General features: G+C 48.7%; 1 long non-coding RNA gene and 1 pseudogene across 1 annotated transcript in view; one reads left to right on the top strand and one right to left on the bottom strand.

Moving 5' to 3' along the window:
- The window catches only part of LOC139274836 (uncharacterized), a 203,408-nt gene that overhangs the window by 93,731 nt on the left and 86,927 nt on the right, over nucleotides 1-22,750 (top strand). The window lies entirely within an intron of this gene.
- On the bottom strand, nucleotides 11,845-11,953 carry LOC139275406 (5S ribosomal RNA; annotated as a pseudogene).

Below are 22,750 nucleotides of genomic sequence, written 5' to 3'. Positions count from 1 at the left end.
ACAATCAAATAATCTTACAGCTAATTAGCTTGACCAAACCCACGTGTCCCAGAGGAGCCAATGACCAGGAGGCATAACAAAGATTAATAAAGTAGGAGAAAATCATGACATTTCACAGTCAAATCGCAAGATCATAAATTAAGGTGAATTTTCATCAAAAATCGTGTGTCTCGCGATTAACTCGCAAGAGTTGGCATTACTGTATAGCTTCACTGCTATTTTTGGAGAAGGAAAAGGAGGATCTGAGGGATAAATAATGGAGAGGTCTGTTTACATCCGAGGTGTACTGCCTCAACCTGCACCACAATGTCTATAGACGAAAGCACAGCTGCTTAAATCGTTCTGATGAGATCTGTTTTCACCGTCTACGCATCACCAGGAAGTCAGTTAATTAGATTATGCTGTGTCTTCAAGCCAGACCTTCAGATAAATTCCACTATAGGACACCTCTACTGATGGTCCAGTCCTGGACTTTTACACTACTGAATCCTTTCAAGCAACACCAAGGGATGGATGCCAAATATTTCAATCAGAAGTGCACTGATATGCAAAGCAGGTGATAGATGCCTTGTTTGCCAACACAAACTCTATTAATTATTATGTATACAAGAACTCCACAAGGCTGAGCACTGTGAGCTAAATTTAGTGTGACCTTAGCCTTCTTTAGTACAACTCCAGAGTGCCTAAACAACATGGCAGCCAACCTTTTATACTGGCCCTGCACGTGTGTGCAGGTGACCATTAGGACTCCAACAGTCACGCCCTCTGGTGGCAAGTATTACATAGTTGCATACATATGGAGCAACTATGGCGTGTCCTCCTCCGTTTCGGATGCCCTCAAAAGTTTGTCAACCTCCTTCGCCTGCTTCACGATGACACGCAGGCCGTGATCCTTACCAACGGATCCATTACAGACCCAATCCATGTCCGGACTGGGGTCAAATAGGGCTGCGTTATCGCTCCAACCCTCTTCTCAATCTTCCTCGCCGCCATGCTCCACCTCACAATCAACAAGCTCCCCGCTGGAGTGGAATTAAACTACAGAACCAGTGGGAAGCTGTTTAACCTACGCCGCCTCCAGGCCAGGTCCAAGATCACCCAAACCTCTGTCATTGAGCTGCAGTATGCGGACGACGCCTGCGTCTGTGCACATTCAGAGGCTGAACTCCAGGATATAGTCAATGTATTCACTGAGGCATATGAAAGCATGGGCCTTACGCTTAACATCCGTAAGACAAAGGTCCTTCACCAACCTGTCATCGCCGCAAAGCACTGCCCTCCAATCATCAAGATCCACGGCGTGGCCCTGGACAACGTGGACCATTTCCCATATCTCGGAAGCCTCTTATCAACAAAGGCAGACATCGATGCGGAGATTCAGCATCGCCTCCAGGCCGCCAGCGCAGCCTTCGGCCGCCTGCAGAAAAGAGTGTTCAAAGACCAGGCCCTCAAATTTACCACCAAACTCATGGTCTACAGGGCTGTAGTAATATCCGCCCTCCTGTATGGTCTGAGGCTGTAATAATACCCACCCTCCTGTATGGTCTGAGGATGTACAGAAGGCACCTCAAGTCGCTGGAGATATATCACCAACAATGTCTCCGCAAGATCCTGCAAATCTCCTGGGGGGACAGACGCACCAATATCAGTGTCCTCGACCAGGCTAACATCCCCAGTATTGAAGCACTGACCACACTCAATCAGCTTCACTGGGCAGGCCACATAGTGCGCATGTCAGATACGAGACTCCCGAAGCAAATGCTTTATGCAGAGCTCCTTCATGGTAAACAAGCCAAACAGCGGACACCCTCAAAGCCTCTCTGGTAAAGTGCGACATCACCACTGACACCTGGGAGACCCTGGCCGCAGACCGCCCGAGGTGGAGAAAGTCCATCCGGGAGGGCGTTGAGCTCTTTGAGGCTCGACGCAAGGAGCATGAAGAGGGCAGGCGCAGGCAGCGGAAGGAGCGCGCGCCATAGAAACATAGAAACATAGAAACATAGAAAAATAGGTGCAGGAGTAGACCATTTGGCCCTTTGCGCCTGTACCACCATTCAATAAGATCATGGCTGATCATTCCCTCAGTACCCCTTTCCTGCTTTCTCTCCAACCCTACCGACCCTTTCCCCCGACGAATGTCTGTCCCACCTGTAACAGGGTCTGTGGCTCTTGTATCGGATTGTTCAGCCATCAAAGAACTCACTTTGGGAGTGGAAGCAAGTCCTCCTCGATTCCGAGGGACTGCCTGTGATGATGATGCATACATAACATAGCTCCCTGCCCACCCCCCCACCCACCAAAGTCTTCAGTACAAGTTATTTACAATTTGAGGCGAACCGGTGCCTTTCGCTCCCTGGTTGATCGCCTAAGTTCAAACCTTGGCGTGTGTGAGATGGTCGGACCATTGCTGCACTGCACCGCGGCTGGTCTGACCGGACTGTCAGGAACGGTGGGTTCATCCTCATGACTGACGGCGAGGTCGATTGCTGGTTGGGTGTGTGTTGGTGGATCGTCGATGGTGATGTCCTCTTCAAGTCGTTCCTGGTTGTCAGTAAATCGCAATTTGTTCCGATCTAAATGCTTTCTGCACGTTTGGCCATTTAACAGTTTGATTATAAACACCCTATTCCCTTCCTTGGCCAAAACAGTGCCAGCAAACCACTTGGGACCATGACCATAATTCAGGACAAATACAGGGTCGTTAACATCAATGTCACGTGAAACAGCCGGTGTCGCCGGGTTTCCATGTGATCATTAAGATCCGGGTGGACGAGGGAGAGCCTGGTTTTGAGGGCTCTCTTCATTAACAATTCTGCCGGGGCAACCCCGGTGAGCGAGTGGGGTCGCGTCCGGTAACTGAGCAGAATGCGAGACAAGCGGGTCTGCAGGGAGCAGTCCGTCACGCGTTTCAAGCACTGCTTGATTGTTTGGACTGCCCGCTCTGCTTGACCGTTAGACACGGGCTTTAACGGAGTAGACCTGACATGCTTGATGCCATTGCGGATCATAAACTCGTTGAATTCAGAGCTGGTGAAACACGGTTCATTGTCGTTGACGTCGGGCAAGCCATGGGTGGCGAACATGGCCCGGAGGCTTTCAATGGTGGCTGTGGACGTGCTGAATGACATGATTACGCATTCAATCCATTTGGAGTAAGTGTCCACTACTAAAAAAATATTTCCTAGAAAGGGGCTGGCAAAATCTACGTGGATCCTGGACCACGGTTTGGAGGGCCATGACCACAGACTCAGTGGAGCCTCCCTTGGTGCATTGCTCAGTTGCAAGCAAATGTTGCACTGATGCACACATGACTCCAAGTCCGAGTCAATGCTGGGTCACCAAACATGCCACCTGGCAATTGCCTTCATCATGACAATGCCTGGGTGGGTACTGTGTAGGTCGCGTGTAAAGATTTCCCTGCTTTTTTTTGGCAAAACCACGCAATTATACCAAAAGAGACAATCTGACTGGATGGACATTTCATCTTTGCTTCGGTGGAACGGCTTAATTTCATCTTGCATTTCCCTGGGAATGGCCAGCCAGTTCCCATTTAGGACACAACTCTTTGCTAATGATAGCACAGGATCCTGGCTGGTCCAGGTCCTGATCTGGCGAGCCGTGACAGGTGAGCAACGCTCTCAAAAGCATCCATGAGCAGTAGCAGGTCTGCGGGCTGCGCCATTTCAACCCCAGTGGTGGGTAATGGTAGCCGGCTGAGAGCATCGGCACAGTTTTCAGTGCCTGGTCTGTGGCGGATAACATCGCCATAAGCGGATAATGTTAGCGCCCATCTTTGGATGCGGGACGAAGCATTGGTATTTATACCTTTGCTCTCTGAAAACAGCGAAATGAGCAGCTTGTGGTCAGTTTCAAATCAAACCGAAGTCCAAATAGGTGTTGGTGCATTTTCTTAACCCCAAATACACATGCTAACACCTCTTTCTCGACCATTCTATAGGCCCTCAGCCTTACACAGACGTGTATGCAACCGGTTGGAGCTTGCCCGATACATTGGTTTGCTGTAACACACAGCCGACCCCGTACGATGAGGCGTCACAAGCTAGCACTAAACGTTTACATGGGTCATAGTGTACAAGTAACTTATTTGAATATAGCAAGTTCCTGGCCTTCTCAAAGGCTGTGCCTTGAGATTTTCCCCAAACCCAGTCATCACCCTTGCGTAGCAACATGTGCAAAGACTCTAACAACGTGCTCAACCTGAGTAGAAAATTACCAAAATAGTTGAGGAGTCCGAGGAACGAACGCAGCTCCATCACATTCTGTGGTCTGGGTGCATTCTTGATGGCCTCTGTCTTTGAGTCTGTGGGCCTGATGCCGTCTGCTACAATTTTTCTCCCCAAAAATTCGACTTCTGCCGCCAGGAAAATGCATTTGGAGCGTTTCAGCCTGAGTCCACTCTATCCAGGTGACTTAGAACCTCTTCCAGGTTGTGTAAGTGTTCAATGGTGCCATGACCGGTGATCAGGATGTCGTCTTGAAACACAACGGTGTGCGGAACAGATTTCAGTAAACTCTCCATGTTTCTCTGGAAAATGGCTGCAGCTGAGCAAATCCCGAAAGGGCACCTGTGGTATATAAACAGCAATTTGTGTGTGTTGAAGTCTTTTCGAAGATTCAGTCAGCTCCTGTGTCATGTAGGCGGAGGTTAGGTCCAACTTGGTGAACGACGTTCCCCCCCCCCCCCCCCCCCCCCGCTAACGTTGTGAACAAGTCATCTGCCTTGGGCAGTGGGTACTGGTTCTGTAGTGAGACTCGGTTAATCGTTACCTTGTAGTCTCTGCAGATTCTGACCATGCCATCGCTTTTCAACACCGGAACAATTAGACTGGTCCACTCGTTGAACTTGATTGGTGATATGATTCCTTCACGTTGGAGTCTGTCCATTTCAATCTCGACTTTCTCCCTCATCATGTGCGAAACTGCCCGAGCCTTGTGATGGACGGGCCGTGCATCGGGGCCTAGATGGATCTGTACCTTGGCGCCTGTGAAGTTGCCGATGCCTGGTTTGATTATTGAGGGAAACTTGCTCAACACTTGAGCACACGAGGCATCATCCACTGAAGATAGTGCTTTGATGTCGTTCCAATTCCATCTAATCTTTTCTAGCCAGCTTCTGCTGAACAGCGTTGGGCCATTGCCTGGAACAATCCACAATGATAGGTCATGCACAGCTCCATCATATGATACCTTCACTGCCGCACTTCCAATGACTGGTATGAGCTCTTTGGTGTAGGTATGCAGCTTTGCATTAATCGGCCTCAGTTTGGGCCTTTGTGCCATATTACCTGACAGTTTCTCGAAAGCCTTCTGGCTCATAATTGACTAACTTGCTTCCGTGTCTAACTCCATGGATACTGGTACTCCATTTAATTTGACTTTCAGCATTAATGGAGGGCTCTTGGTGGTGAAGGTATGTACCCCATACACTTCTTCCTCAGGTTGAGTTTCCTGTGCTGCGTGATCCACGCCAGATCAATCATCCTCTGCCACATGGTGTGCCACAGCACATTTGCACATTCGCTGGAGGTGCCCCATTGTTGCGCAGCCTTTGCACATGTAGTGCTTGAATCGACATTGATGGGCCCAATGATTACCCCCGCAGTGTCAACACGGTGCTAATGGATTCACATTCACCCACGATGGCAGACTCTGAGTCGTCATAGGTCTTGCAGCCGCAGACGTATAAGCCCTGCCATATGCAGTTCGGCCTGCTAGCGACGTTATTTTATGCACAGTACTTGCCGGTGAACTTCGATGTTGAGAAGATATCTGTTTGGTGTTATCGTCCGTGGCCATGCATGCCTAGGCGATCGCGATGGCCCTGCTCAGGTCTAGGGTTTCGGCAGCCAGCAGCTTTCGAAGAATAACCTCATGGCTGATGCCCAGCAAGAAAAAGTCCTGCAGCATTTGCCCCAACGCAGCTCCAAAATCGCAAGGTCCCGCGAGGCGTCTCAGGACATAATCCGTCACATCCTGGCCCCCGGAGCGATGGTGCGTGTAAAAACGATATCTGGCCATGAGGATACTCTCCTTCAGCTTCAGGTGGTCCCGAACCAGCGTGCACAACTCTGTATATTCCTTCTCCATTGGTTTTGTCGGTGCGAGCAGATTCTTGATGAGGCCGTATATTTTAGGCCCACAGACAGTGAGGAGAGCCACCCTGCGCTTGGCCGCGTTAGTGTCTCCTTCCAGCTCGTTGGCCACGAAGTACTGGTCGAGACGCTAGACGAAGGTTTCCCAATCATCACCCTCTACGAATCTCTCTAATATTCCAATGGCAGCCATGGTTGCGTGAAGGTTCATACTCTGTTACTCGTCACCAATTATGATGTATACAAGGACACCACGAGGCTGAGTACTGTGAGCTAAACTTAGTGTGACATTAGACTTCTTTATTACAACTCTAGAGTGCCTAAACAACATGGCAGCTAACCTTTTATACTGGCCCTGCACATATGCAGGTGACCATTAGGACTCCAACAGTCGCGCCCTCTGGTGGCAAGTATTACATAGTTGCATACATAACAAACTCTTTCATCATTTTCCTCATGGATAGCTGCCAACAACATGACATAGCACTGCACTTTGTTCATGTGGCAAGTTTTCCCAAATTATTGATGGCATGGATGTGGCCACAATGGCTCCTAGCCCCAATCCCATAATCTTCAAAAACATAAAAACATGTCATTCCATTATTTTGCAACTGGCTTGTGACCACATGCACAAAATTATGCATATGAATACCCACCACTTTGGTACAGTCATGATGCCTTTAATTTATATCAGTCTATGGTATCACTCAACTCAAAGGGCCAGGTGTCTCCTCAGATACCAAAGATATCCTATTCAGCCCTAGCTTATGAGACAGCCACACAATGGCTGGGATTTTGCCGGCGCTTAGAGGGTGGGCTCGGAGGCGGGTCCACTGTCAAAATCTAAAAGATTGACAGTGGTCAAGATCCCGCTGTGAACCCGCCTCCGTGTCAGTTTCACAAGTGCCAGGTCTACCAGCGCTTTACAGACCCGACATCAAGCGGCAGGCGAGCCAATTGACATAGTTAAGAGATAGTTTAAAGGTATTTAAACAGCATTTTACTATCAACTTACCATTTTTGCAGCTTTTGAAGAGTTTCATGGTGCTTGGGGATCACATCAGGTACATAGCTCGGGTTTTCAATGACTCTCCATTCCTCTGAATAGCTGGCAGCTGCAAAAGTGGCATAAATGCTACCATTTCACAGATATTCCGTTTCCAATGTTAGAAGCTGGAACCTTCAGGATTTGGAATACACTTTTCAGCTTCAGGAAGGTTGGAAGTGTTTGGAGTAAAGTCTCTATCCAGTGTCACCTCCTTGGAGCAACCTCTCTCACCACTGACAGATCGCTTCTGTCATCTCCACCTCAGCTGCCATCTATTCCAGCAGCATCATTGTCCTTGAAACAATTTCAACTTGGTCCTCAGAATCTCACCACAATCAGCCCCAACACCAACATCACCAGGCACACCAGCAGCACCAACAACACCACCAACCTTCTCCATAATCACTTGATGCTGCACAAGACACAGGGCATCAGCACATGACCACATTGCTGCCCGGGGGAACAGGGATGGCCTTCCCATGGCCAGATTTACTTCACTTGATGCTGCACACCATGGCTGCCACATTATGCGCCAGGTTGGCACCACCCCTCACCAACACCAATGCCCAAGCCATTTCTTTCACATTCATCACCGTTCAGGGGTTACATTTATGTCTCACAATTCACTACAACTCACTACGCCACTTCCAAAGGTGCATACAAATCTGCCCAAGAAGGAAAAGTATTCAAAATAAAGATTTCAATGTTTGACAACACATTAGCAGAAACTCGACATGAACATTAGCTAAGTTCCTACCCTTGTGTGTTGTTAGTTGGTATGATTGGACAAGGATGGGGTTGAGTGTGAGGGGTGGCTCGTTAGATGGGGAAGTAATGCAGATAGAGAGAGAGGGATGGGTGGAGGTGCAAGGTAAGTTGGTGTGAGTAAGAATGTGCAGGAGTAGGGTAGGGAAGGCAGAGTGATGGGACTGTGATGAGTGGCACGGTAGGCTGAGGTTGAGAGTGGCTTTGCAGTAACGTTTTGTGATCTGCTGAGATCATTGAAAGGTTTGCGCCACTGCAGTCTGTTCTTCCTAATGACATCTCTGCTTGTGCCCTCCTGTGCAGTGTGCAACCAGGCTGCGTGGTGTCCTGGGGATGTCTCTTCCTCTCATTGGAAGGGAAGAGAACCTCCCTGTGTGCTGTGACTCTCTCCATAAGCATATGGAGGGAGTCATGGGAGAGCCTGAGAGCAACCTTTGTGCAGTACTTGTCAGTGTTTGCAGCACCTCAATGCTGTAGAACACTGATAGCACAACTGTCAAGTTCAATGTGGCTATGCTCCCTTTAAGGAAACCAGCTGATGACACATCATCAAATTACGTTATCAGACCCACTTCCTTTTAATTGGATGGGAACTTTGCTGGGGGGCGGGGGGGTTAACACGCCCCATCAGGGGAAAGCCATGGGGTAAGCCAGCATGGAACCAGGAGCGGGTTGCAACCCGCCATCTACCTCGGCTGCACTGAACCCACCTCGGTAGGCAAAATCACGGCCAAAAGAATGAACTGCAATATAATGAAGGACATGCAGCCACCAGGAACATGGTGGAATGTATCAATGGAATAATTAAACAAAGATGCTTGAAGAGTTCAGGGGGTTGTTGAATTGTAGCCACATCAAAATCTCAGACCTCTTGGTAGTCTGTTACATACTGCACAATTTTTGCATGCCTGACACAAGACTCCCAAAGCAAGTGCTCTACTCGGAACTCCTACACGGCAAGCGAGCCCCAGGTGGGCAGAAGATACGTTTCAAGGACACCCTCAAAGCCTCCTTGATAAAAATGCAATATTCCCACCGACACCTGGGAGTCCCTGGCCAGAGACGGCCATGGAGGAAGAGCATCCGGGAGGGCGCTGAGCACCTCGAATTTCGTCGCCGAGAGCATGCAGAAAGCAAGCGCAGGCAGCGGAAGAAGCGTGCGGAAAACCAGACTCCCCACCCACCCTTTCCTTCAACAACTGTCTTCCCACCTGTGACAGAGACTGTAATTCCCATATTGCACTGTTCAGTCACCTACGAACTCACTTTTAGAGTGGAAGCAATTTTCCTCGATTTCGAGGGACTGCCTATGATGATGATGATGCACAACTTTTTCATACAACTTTTTTTTTGGGGGGGGAACAAAATAAACATTAGATCAAGTGCGCCCTGATCTGGGGGACACTCCAGACACTTAACTGCCCCTTTTTTTAAAATGTTTTTTGTTTCTTTTTTTTGTTTTTTGTGTTTTTTTGGAGGATTTTTTTTTGGTGGCATTAAAACCATATATTTTACAAGTGCCCCCTATAAAAGGGGAGGGGAACACTAAAAATCCAGCAATTAAAACAAATTAAACTTTAAAACATATAAAATCAAATTAAAATTTGGTTGCCGGGGGTAACGATGCACTCCAGTCCCTCCGGCGCCACTTTTTCATACAACTCTTTTTGGGGCAAACATAAACATTAAATCACGTGCCCCCCGATCTGGGGGACACTCAAAACATTTCCAAAGCCCTTTTTTTTGTTTGTTTTTTTTTCTAGTTTTTTTGTTGTTTTTTTTTTGGGCTCTAAAACCATAATTTACAAGTGCCCCCTATAAAAGGGGAGGGGGACACTAAAAACCCGGCAATTAAAACAAATTAAACTTTAAAACATATAAAATCAAATAAAAATTTGGTTGCCGGGGGTAACGATGCACTCCCTCCAGCGCCACTTTTTCATACATAGAACCATTACCATGGGACAGGTGCAAGAGGATGCTCAGTCACATCCATTGAGAGAAGGGGATACTGAGAAAGAATCTGAAGACATGCCTGCTGAACCCGAGTTAAGGACAGGAAGAATTTTAAGGCAGGCTCTAATTGACAAGAACTTCGCTTAAGTGCCTGTCTAACCCAATACATTTCAGTCTGTCCATATGCACAAAATAAAGTGGATCAATGCACTCCCCTCCATTGTCTATTGTCCTACCTCAATTACTATTGAGATACCAATAGAACTCTTTTGGGAGGAAACAAAAACATTAAATCGTGGCCCCCCGATCTGGGGGACGCACCAAACATTTACAAGGCTCTTTTTTTTTGTTTTTTTGGGGGGTTTTTTGTGTGTTTTTTTTTTGTTATTTTTGTGTGTTTTTTTTTTAAGTTTTTTTTTGGGCACTAAAATCATATTTTTTCTCCATGTGCCCCCTATAAAAGGGGAGGGGGACACTAAAAACACCGGCAATTAAAACAAATTAAACTTTAAAACATAAAATCAAATTAAAATTTGGTTGCCGGGCGTGATGATGCACTCCAGTCACTCCGGTGCCCACCTCTCGCGGAAGGCCACGAGCGTACCAGTGGACACCGCGTGCTCCATCTCCAAGGACACCCTGGCGCGGATGTACGCACGGAAGAGAGGCAGGCAGTCAGGTTGAACGACCCCCTCGACTGCCCGCTGCCTGGACCGGCTGATGGCACCCTTGGACGTGCCCAGGAGCAGTCCTACGAGGAGGCCCTCGGACCTACCCGCTCCCCTCCGCACAGGGTGCCCAAAGATCAGGAGTGTGGGACTGAAGTACAGCCAGAATTTCAGGAGCAGCCCCTTTAAATAATAAAACAGGGGCTGCAACCTTGTGCATTCGATAAAAACATGGAACACGGATTCTTCCAGACCGCAGAAATTGCAGGCGGCCTGGGAGTCCGTGAACCGGCTTAATAATTTATTGCACGGCACTGCTCCGTGCACCACCCTCCAGGCCAAGTCCCCGATAAATACTGGGAGGACTCCCGCGTAAAGTGCCCTCCATTGGGGCCCTCGCCTCCTCCGGACGGCAAGATGGTACGCCATGGCATGTCCGGACGGCAGGCAAGGATGGCAAAATGAGGGTGTGCAGGAGCAGCCCGTACAGGAAACCCCTCCGCGCGGAACTGAAAGGCACGGAGGGGATTTCCCTGAGGCGGCTCAAGTTGTGAGGCGCCGGCTCCCGAGGGAGATTTCGGGGTTTGGCGCCGGTGAGGAATTCCGTCCGGACGGGGGTCAGTTCGGACGGTATCTCCCCACGTGCCTGAGCCTCCTCGATGCACCTAACGGAGTCAGGGCCCAGAGCTGTTTTTAGCGACTCGATGGCATCGGCCGCGCGGCGGACGTCGGCCGTATTTAGGCACCGTGCCAGCGTGTCTGGCGCCATCCAGCCCGCTCCTCCGCCATCGAGCAGGTCCCTGACCCTAGTCACCTCACCAGCCACAGCCCTCTCGTCCAACTGCCACCTAACACCTCGGTAGTGGAGGTACGGATTCCCGAGCAGCGGCTCGTGCAGGACAGCCGCCACTCCAGCCGGTGGAGAGCTGCGCTTGATGGAGACTTTGTCCCAGACCCTGGTGAGTTCCTTGTAAAAGACAGGCAGCTCCTGGAAGGCGGTCCTGACGCCCCCCAAGCTCACAAACAGGAGCTGCGTGTCGTAGTTGAGGCCGTGCTGCTGGCGGAAGAAATACGTCGCCAGAGCACGCCACCTAGGAGGGGGCTCGACGTAAAGGTATCTCTGCAGGGTTTGAAGATGGAAAGTCGCGAGCTGGGTGCTGACGCACACCAACGACTGACAGCCCTCCCCAAGTGGGAGCCTCAAGACCACGGCAGAGACCCAGTGCTTCCTGTTGTTCCAGAAGAAGTCCACCAGCTTCTTCTGTATCTTGGTGACAAACGCAGGGAGAGGAAAAGCCGACTGCACCTGGTATTCCCAGGCGGTCTCCCATCCAAGTACTAACCAGGCCTCACTCTGCTTGGTTTCCGAGATCAGACATTTTCAGACTAGTGTGGCCGTAGGCTGAGATACCAACAGAGTCTTTAATATCCTTCACCAGGTGCAGGATCCAGAAGTGGATAATTACTCCAAGTGTGAAAAAGCCTTACAATGTACAAGGACCACTGAGTACAAGAGCCTATTTGCTTTTCCTGTTGTAGCCTTGCAGTGGCTAAACTTCGACAATAAGTGCTTACCTATGACATACTGGTCTCTTCCTTATTCCATTACATGTAATAGGTACTATTGCATGGAGTTAATATGCCTGGAGTTTCCTAACCACAAGTGCATGATTGCATTGTTCACAGAGACCTTAAATCAAACCGGAACCTATTTTAAATTGATTTTGAATCACTAAACTCCAGGCATAGTTTTGTTAACATTTGCAAATTTAAGAGTGGTTCAATCTAAGCCTCCCTCTAGATCATTAATGAATAGCAATGGCCCTAATATAGAGCCTTGCAGAACTCGGCTTGCAACCCGGCCCCAAACATTCATGTGCTTACCTGATTTCAAGCAGCTACCTGCCCAATATAATAACTGTCCTATAACCCCATGAGATCTAACAGTAATGACTATCGCACAGTCCTTGATTAGAAAGAGTCCCATCTCCATCGTACAATGTGACACCACCACTGTGCTAAGTGGACAGATGAAGAACAGACCGAGCGTCCCAATAGTGCGCCAGTGACAGTAACAGAGTTGTATACCACCACAATCTGTAACCTCATGGCCTGGTACATCCCACATTCATCGATCACCTGCAAGCTGGGAGACCAACCCTGGTTCATTGGGGAGTGTAGAAGGGAATGCCAGATAGCGCCAAAAAATGTTGGAGTCCATTATTAAAGAAGAAGTAGCAGGACATTTGGAAAAGCAAAATTCAGTCAGGCAGAGTCAGCATGGATTTATGAAGGGAAAGTCATGTTTGACAAATTTGCTGGAATTTTTTGAGGATGTAACGAAGAGGGTGGATAAAGGGGAACCAGTGAATGTGGTGTATTTGGTCTTCCAGAAGGCATTTGACAAGGCGCCACATAAAAGGTTACTGCACAAGATAAAAGTTCACAGAGTTGGGGTAATACATTAGCATGGATAGAGGATTGGCTAATGAACAGAAAACAGAGAGTCGGGATAAATGGTTTATTCTCAGGTTGGCAATCAGTAACTAGTGGGGTGCCGCAGGGATCAGTGCTGGGACCCCAACTATTTACAATCTATATTAATGACTTGGAAGAAGGGACTGAGTATAATGTAGCCAAGTTTGCTGATGATACAAAGATAGGAGGAAAAGCAATGTGTGAGGAGGACACAAAAAATCTGCAAAAGGACATAGACAGGCTAAGTGAGTGGGCAAACATTTGGCAGATGGAGTATAATGTTGGAAAGTATGAGGTCATGCACTTTGGCAGAAAAAAATCAAAGAGCAAGTTATAATTTAAATGGAGAAAGATTGCAAAGTGCCGCAGTACAGCGGGACCTGGGGGTACTTGTGCATGAAACACAAAAGGTTTGTATGCAGGTACAAGAAGTGATCAGGAAGACCAATGGAATCTTGGTCTTTATTGCAAAGGGGATGGAGTATAAAAGCAGGGAAGTCTTGCTACAGTTATACAGGGTATTGGTAAGGACACACCTGGAATACTGCGTGCAGTTTTGGTTTCCATATTTACGAAAGGATATACTTGCTTTGGAGGCAGTTCAGAGAAGGTTCACGAGGTAGATTCCAGAGATGAGGGGGTTGACTTATGAGGAAAGGTTGAGTAGGTTGGGCCTCTACTCATTGGAATTCAGAAGATTGAGAGGTGATCTTATCGAAATGAATAAGATTATGAGGGGGCTTGACAAGGTAGATGCAGAGAGAATGTTTCCACTGATGGAGGAGACTAGAATTAGGGAGCATAATCTTGGAATAAGGGACCGCCCATTTAAAACTGAGATGAGGAGAAATTTCTTCTCTCAGTGGGTTGTGGATCTGTGGAATTTGCTGCTTCATAGAGTTGTGGAAGCTGGGACATTGAGTAAATTTAAGACAGAAATAGACAGTTTCTTAACCGATAACGGGTTATGGGGAGTGGGCAGGAAAGTGGACCTGAGTCCATGATTGGATCGGCCAAGATCGTATTAAATGGCGGAGCAGGCTCGAGGGGCCCACTCCTGCTCCTATTTCTTATGTTCTTATGTTGTTATGTTCAGACATACCTTAGAATGAGGCATAAACCTAGTGAAGTTACTACACAGGGCAACCTACATGTTAAAAACACCAAAGGCAGCAGGCAATAGACCGAGGCAAACAATCAGCAGATCAGAGCTAAGCACTGGAGTCAAGAACGATGGACTAACAGGAGGAGACTCATGAACATTCCCATCCTCAACCATGGTGGATCGCCACATGTGTGTGAAAAAAAACAAGGCTCAAGTGTTTTCAAGCACCTCGAGCCAAAAGTGCTGGGTGAATAATCCTACTTAGCCTCCTCTTGAGGTCTCCATTTTCAAAGATGCCTGTGTCCGACCAATTTCCTTCCCTCCACATGACATTAAGAAGTGGATGAGTACATTGGATGCAACAAAGGCTACGGACCCTGGCAGCATCCCAGCTCCAATGCTGAAGACCTGTGCTCCAGAGCTAGTCACTTCCCTAACTAATCTATTCCAGTACAGATATGACCCTGGTATCCACCCAACAATGTAAATATTTCCAAGATATGTCCTATCCACATAACATAGAATGGGCTTTAAATAAAATTTTTTGGGTGCAAAAGTGGTGATGGGGATAAAATTTAGGGTGTAAGTCAGAGCGGCCAGAGTTGGACCTGTTCTAAAATATACACTGGTAGATCTGGCTGCTGGCAGAAGATCCACAAGCCCCCATAATGGTGCGTGTCTATGTATGAAAATAACTGGAGAAAGAGGGCCAAAGCTGCTGTCCGAGAAATTCTACCAGAATTGTAGCTAATTGCAATTCAGTCTGTAGAAAAAAGTGAGTTACCTGCATGACTTGTCAAACCAGGAAATGATTGAATTTACAGCTTTTGATTGTCCATAAACATTGGGGGCAAAATTGGCCTGCGCCCTGATTGGGGGTGGCAACCTTCTGGGGTTGGGATTTTTAGTGCCCAACAAGTAAGTTTCGCCCCCGCTGCAGAATTACTCTTACCGCCCCTGAAAGGAAGGGGAGCACAATCTCCTGTACACCACTTCCTTTGGGGGCGGTTCCCGGGTCACTACTGGGATGGGGAGTCAAGCGGCACACGGATGCTCCATGTAGAGCTGTCGCGCTTCAACGCCCCTCCCCTTCAATTAAAGGGGAGGGCACTCTGCATGGCCTCTAATGGACTCCACTGGGCCACCAGAGTAGCATGCAACCGGGCCAGCAGCCTGGCACCCAAGACAGAGTGCCGAGCTGCATTATGATGGCCCAGACCACACTAGGGCCGTCATCGTTGAGCTGACCTGAGAGTCGGCCGACAAAAAAGAGTTGGCGACCCGGGGCGCTGGCGTCCTTCCTTTTAAGTACCGCCACCAGAGCGGATGTCGGCCAGCTTCGTGACCCGCGAGATGGTGTTGACATCCGCTTGCACCAGCCTCGCTGCCCACGGGGCAGTTTCCCCCGCAGAGCAGATAGGGGATGGCGCAGGATGGTGAGGGGTCACTGTGCACGGCGATGATGTAATCGCTGGTTGCGTGACGGCCTGGGGTGTTAACCGTGGGGTGTGGCACTGTCATGGGCAATTTTCCGGGAGGCGGTAGCACAACCCTCCCTTGGCATCCGCAGCAGAGCCCAGCGGATCATAAAGAGAGCCAGTGCTGACAGAAGGAGAGTAGCATGGCCCAGCAGGGCAGAATGGGAGCTGAAAACAAGAAGTAAAAAGTATTGTGTTCCTAACACAGATGAGACTGCACACGGGGAGGTTAAAGTAACAGTGACCTCAGTCTTTATTAAGAAACTCCAGAGTGAGGAACAGGCCTTAGGGGCCGGCTTATATACAGTGCTCCCAAGTGATGCTGGGATCCCTTGGGACTTCAGGGGATGCACTCCCTGGTGGCGGAACATGCGAGTGCATGCTTTACAGATACACAACATCACTCCCCCCCAAAGTCAAAGTGAAAACTATTTACAAGATAAGGCGGTCGGGAACCTTTCTTTCCCTGGTGGACTGCCTCGGTACAAATGTCTGTTCTGGTGTGTTGGCTATGCCCTCGCTGGGTTGGCATGTTGTTGGCCCTGCAGGGCTGCTAGGTGAGCCTGGCCTTGCTGGGCTGTTGGACGTGATGAGTTCGACTTCCTGATCTGGGGTGGTGTCGTTGATCCTTTGGGTGTGTGCTGTGGGCTCGAGAAAGGTGGTGTCTGCTGTGGGTTGTTCACGGCAGTCTGTGAACCGCAGCCTCGTTTGGCCCAGGTGCTTTCTGCAAATTTGTCCATTGTCTAGTTTGACTACAAACACCCTACTCCCTTCTTTAGCGATCACCGTGCCCGCGATCTACTTGGGACCATGTCCATAGTTCAGCACATACACAGGGTCATTCAGATCAATTTCCCGTGACACAGTGGCGTGACCATCGTTTACATTTTGTTGCTGCCGCCTGCTCTCTACCTGATCATGCAGGTTGGGGTGAACCAGCGAGAGTCTGGTTTTAAGGGTCCTTTTCATGAGTAGCTCAGCCGGGGGCACCCCTGTGAGCGAGTGGGGTCTCGTGCGGAAGCTGAGCAGTACGCGGGACAGGCAGGTTTGGAATGAGCCTTCTGTGACTCGTTTAAGGCTCTGTTTGATTGTTTGTACTGCCCGCTCTGCCTGCCCATTGGAGGCTGGTTTAAACAGGGCCGAGGTGACATGTTTGATCCCATTGCGGGTCATGAATTCTTTAAATTCGGCACTGGTGAAACATGGCCCGTTGTCACTGACCAGTATGTCAGTCAGGCCATGGGTGGCAAACACGGCCCTCAGCCTTTCAATAGTGGCGGTGGCGGTGCTTCCCGACATTATTTTACATTCAATCCATTTTGAAAAAGCATCCATCACCACCAGGAACATTTTACTGAGAAACGGGCCCGCATAGTCGACATGGATCCTTCACCATGGTCTGGAGGGCCAAGACCACAAATGTGGTGGTGCCTCTCTGGGCGCGTTGCTCAACTGAGCACACACGCTGCATTGCCTTACACAGGACTCTAAGTCAGAGTCAATACCGGGCCACCACAGGAGGGATCTGGCTATCGCTTTCATCATTACTATACCCGGGTGTGTGCTGTGGAGATCCAAGATGAACGTCTCCCTGCCCTTTTTGGTAGCACTACGCGGTTACCCCACAACAGACAGTCTGCCTGAATGGACAGCTTGTCCTTTCGCCGCTGGAACGGCTTGATTGGCTCATGCATTTCAACGGGGATGCTGGCCCAGCTCCCATGCAGTACACAGTTTTTTACTAGGGACAGCAGAGGATCTTGGCTGGTCCAAGTCCTAATCCGGCGGGCCGTGACAGGTGATTTATAATTTTCAAACGCTTCCATGACCATCAATAAGTCTGCGGGCTGCGCCACCATCAACAAGTTTGCAGGCTGCGCCATTTCCACCCCCGTGGTGGGCAATGGTAGCCGACTGAGAGCATCCGCACAGTTCTCGGTGCCTGGCCTGTGGCGGATGGTATAGTTATCCATTGATAGCGCGAGTGCCCACCTTTGTATGCGGGCTGAGGCATTAGTATTTAGCCGCTTGTTTTCAGCGAACAGCGATATGAGGGGCTTATGATTGGTTTCCAGCTCAAATTTGAGGTCAAACAGGTACTAATGCATTTTCTTTACCCTGTACACATATGCTAATGCCTCTTTCTCAGTCATGCTGTAAGCCGTCTCGGCCTTAGACAGGCTCCTGGAGGCATAGGCGACAGGTTGCAACTTCCCCGCAATGTTAGCTTGTTGTAATACACACCCGAATCCGTACGACGACACATCACATGCTAGCACAAGTCTTTTACACGGGTTATACAATACAAACAGCTTGTTGGAGCATAAAATGTTTCTGGCTTTCTCAAAAGCAATTACTTGTTTTTTTTCCCCCATACCCAGTTCTCACCTTTATGCAATAACACATGTAGGGGCTCTAAGTGGGTGCTTAATCCCGGTAGGAAGTTACCAAAATAGTTGAGGAGTCCCTGGAACGACCGCAGCTCCATGACATTCTGTGGCCTGGGTGCGTTCCTGATAGCCTCTGTCTTGGCGTCTGTGGGCCGAATACTGTCCGCCGCAATCTTTCTCCCCAAAAACTCCACTTCTGTTGTAATGAAGACGCATTTCGACCTCTTCAGTCGCAGCCCTACGCGATCCAGTCGCTGGAGGACCTCCTCCAGGTTTTGTAGGTGCTCGACGGTGTTCCGACCCGTGACCAATATGTCGTCCTGAAAAACCACCGTGTGTCGTATCGACTTGAGTAGGCTCTCCATGTTTCTCTGGAAGATCGCTGTAGCCGATCGAATTTCAAACGGGCATCTGCTGTAGATGAACAGTCCCTTGTGCGTGTTGATGCAGGTGAGGCCCTTCAAAGACTCTTCCAGCTCGTGCGTCATGTAGGCCGAAGTCAGGTCGAGCTTGGTGAACGTCTTGCCTCCTGCCAGCGTCGCAAATAGGTCGTCTGCCTTAGGTAGCGGGTATTGGTCTTGTAGCAAGAAACGATTAATAGTTACTTTATAATCGCCGTAAATCCTGACCGTGCCATCACTTTTGAGTACTGGAACACCCGTGCTTGCCCACTCGTTGAATTCCACTGGGGAGATGATGCCCTCGCGTTGCAGTCTGTCCAGCTCGATTTCCACTCTCTCCCTCATCATGTGAGGTACTTCTCACGCCTTGTGGTGTTGGGTCGTGCCTCTGGGACCAAGTGGATCCACACCTTCGCCCTGGAAAAGTTTCCAATGCCTGGCTCAAAAAGGGAAGGAAATTTGTTAAGAACCTGGGTACATGAGGCCTCATCGACATGTGATAGCACTCGGATGTCATCCCAGTTCCAGCGGATTTTGCCCAGCCAGCTCCTTCCAAGCAGTGTGGGGCCATCTCCCAGGACAATCCAGAGTGGCAGTTCGTGGACCGTGCCCTCATAGGTGACATTGACTATGGCGCTGCCCAGGACAGTGATAAGCTCTTTGATGTACGTTCTCAGTTTTGTGTAGATGGGGCTCAGGGCTGGTCTGAGTGCCTTGTTGCACCACAGTCTCTCAAACATCTTTTTACTCATGATGGATTGGCTAGCGCCAGTGTCCAGTTCCATGGCTACGGGTAGGCCATTCAATTTTACATTTAGCATTATAGGTGGACATTTCATCGAAAATGTGTGCACCCCGTGTACTTCAGCATCTGCCTCCTCTCTCTGAGGTTCAAAATTGCTTTGATCCACCATGGATCGATCTTCCGCTGCCACATGGTGGTTAGCAGGTTTTGCAGAATTTGCAGCTCGTCTGCAAGCTCGTTGGAGGTGCCCCATTGTTCCGCAGCTCTTGCAAATATACCCTTTGAAGCGGCATGAATAGGCTGAATGGAAGCCTCCACAATGCCAACAAGGTGTGAATTGCCTTGCATTCGTCCTTTGTTGCGGACTCTGGGTCATCTGGGTCACCTGAGGCCTGCTGGCATTTGCAGACTCGTGGTTTCTGCCCTGTACATTTCTGCTCGCAAACACAGTTCCAGTTAATTGATGAACATTGCTAGCACTTGTGTGCTGAGAGATTTGTTTGGTGTTATCACTGGACATAAACGCCTGTGCTATCGCAATGGCCTTACTGAGGGTCGGTGTCTCAACAGTCAAAAGTTTTCGTAGGATGGTCTCATGGCCAATGCCCAGTACAAAAAAGTCTCTGAGCATTTGCCCCAGGTAGCCATCAAACTCACATTGTCCTGCAAGTCGCCTTAGCTCAGCGACGTAGCTAGCCACTTCCTGACCTTCAGCTCACTGGCACGTGTAGAACCGATACCTCGCCATCAGCATGCTCTCCCTCGGGTTAAGATGCTCCCAAACCAGTGTACACAGCTCCTCATACGACTTATCTGTGGGTTTCGCCAGAGCCAGAAGATTCTTCATGAGGCTGTAGGTCGGTGCCCCGCAGACCTTAAGGAGGACCGCTCTCCTTTTTGCAGCGCTTCCTTCTCCGTCCAGCTCGTTGGATACAAAGTACTGGTCTAGCCGTTTGACATAGGCTTCCCAATCCTCACTCTCCGAGAACTTCTCCAGGGTGCTCACAGTTTGCTGCATCTTTGTGTTGGATTCGTATACTCATCGCCAGTTATTGTGTTCCTAACACAGATGAGGCTGTACACAGGGAGGTAAAAGTAACAGTGACCTCAGTCTTTATTAAGACACTCCAGAGTGAGGAACGGGCCTTAGGGGCCGGCTTATATGCAGTGCTCCCAAGGGATGCTGGGATCCCTTGGGACTTCAGGGGATGCACTCCCTGGTGGTGGAACATGGGAGTGCATGCTTTACAGATACACAACTAAAAGAACCAAAATCAAAACATAACCTCACAGAAAAGAAGGTAAGTGATTGGTTGGTGAGTTTTTCTCTCTTTTCTGGGCATTGGTTTGAATGAAGAGCTGGGACTAAAAATAAAACTGGAAAACTTATTGAATGAAATACATTAGGCTGGCAGGAGAGGAGATGTTTTTCTGCTATGGCATGTGGGAGCTGGTTGACCCCATTGAGGTCCACAGCGACCATATTTGCAGTAAGTGCGTGCAGCTCGAGGAACTTTGGCTCCATGTTGAGGAGCTGGAGTCCGAGCTGCAGACACTGCAACACATCAGGGAGGGGGAGAGTTATATGGATGCTGCGTACCAGGAGGTGGTCACACCAGTTAGATTAATTAATTCAAATTTGTTACGTGGTCAGGGACAGGGGGGTGTGACTACAAGTGAGGAAGGTATGGGGATCCAGGCTGTAGTGATGGAGGAGCCTCAGCCCACCATGGTTGAGGCTCTTCAGATAAGGCGTAGACCATTTAGGACTGAGATGAGGAGAAACTTCTTCACTTAGAGTTGTTAACCTGTGGAATTCCCTGCCGCCGAGAGTTGTTGATGCCAGTTCATTCGATATATTCAAGAGGGAGTTAGATATGTCACTTATGGCTAAAGAGATCAAGGGGTATGGAGAGAAAGCAGAAAGCAGGAAAGGGATACTGAGGTGAATGATCAGCCATGATCTTATTGAATGGTGGGGCTGGCTCGAAGGGCCGAATGGCCTACTCCTGCACCTATTTTCTATGTTTCTATGTTTCTATATTTCCCTGTGTGGACGAGAGCAGGGACTGCAGGGAGGATGAGCAAACTTACCACAGCACCATTCAAGTGGGGGAGTAAAAAGAAACATTGTAGTGGTCAGGGACAGTATCATTAAGGGGATAGATACTGTTCCCTGCAACCGAGAGCGTGGTCCCGAAGGCTGTGTTGCCTATCCGGTGTCAGGGTTAAGGACATCTCCTCTGGACTGGAGAGAAACTTGGAGTAGGAGGGGGAAGATCCAGTTGTAGTGGTCCACGTGGGTACCAACGACAATAGATAGGACAAAGAAAGAGGTTCTGCTGAGGGATTATGAGCAGCTAAAGGCCAAATTAAAAATCAGAACCACAAAGGTAATAATCTCTGGATTACTACCTGAGCCATGAGCAAATTTGCATTGGGTAAATCAGATCAAAGTGTTAAACACGTGGCTCAAAGACTGGTGTGGGAGAAATGGGTTTTGGTTCATGGTGCACTGGCACCAGTACTGGGGTAAGAGGGAGCTGTTCCATGGGGACGGGGTCCACTTAGACCGTGCCGGGACTAGAGTCCTGGCGGATTAAATAACTAGGGCTGTAGAGAGGGAATTAAACTAATTAGTGGGAGCGAGAGTTCAGGTGAGCGAAAATTTTAAAAGTCACAGAATAAGGACAAGGCAATGGAGCAGGGTAGCACTGGGGAAAATGAAAACCAGAGTGTGACAGGAAGGGACAGAATGTATAAACATAAGAGTGAATCAGAAAGTGGGGTCAAAGCAGGAAAAAATGGTAAAAAAAACAAATTTAAAAGCTCTTTACCTAAATGCACGCAGCATTCGTAACAAAATAGATAAGTTGACTGCACAAATAGATATAAATGGGTATGATCTGATAGCCATTACAGAGACGTGGTTGCAAGGTGACCAAGGCTGGGAACTAAATATTCAGGGGTATTTGACAATTCAGAAGGACAGACAGAAAGGAAAAGGAGTGGGGTAGCTCTGTTAATAAAGGATGAGAACAGTGTGTTAGTGAGAAACGATCTTGGCTCAGAAGACCAAGATGTTGAATCAGTTTGGGTGGAAATAAGGAATAATAAGGGGAAAAAGTCACTGGTGGGCGTAGTCTATAGGCCCCTTGACAGTAGCTATATTGTTGGACGGAGTATAAATCAAGAAATAATGGAGGCTTGCAAAAAAGAAACGGCAATAATCATAGTCGATTTTAACCTTCATATTGATTGGATAAAGCAAATTGGCCAGGGTAGCCTTGAGGAGTTCATAGAGTATATCCAGGATAGTTTCCTTGAACAGTATGTTACAGAACCAATCAGGGAGCAGGCTATCTTAGATCTGGTACTGTTTAATGAGACAGGAATAATAAATGATCTCCTAGTAAAGGATCCTCTAGGAATGAGTGACCATAATATGGTTAACTTCAAATGCAGTTGGAGGGTGAGAAAGTTGAATCTCAAACCACTGTCCTAAGCTTAAATAAAGGAGACCATAAAGGTATGAAGGCAGAGTTGGCTAAAATGGACTGGGAAAATAGATTAAAATGTGGGACGGTTGATGAGCAGTGGCAG

The sequence above is a fragment of the Pristiophorus japonicus genome, chromosome 10 (genome assembly GCF_044704955.1).
Source record: "Pristiophorus japonicus isolate sPriJap1 chromosome 10, sPriJap1.hap1, whole genome shotgun sequence".
NCBI lineage: Eukaryota > Metazoa > Chordata > Chondrichthyes > Pristiophoridae > Pristiophorus > Pristiophorus japonicus.
This window is presented reverse-complemented; position numbering and strand designations above follow the sequence as displayed.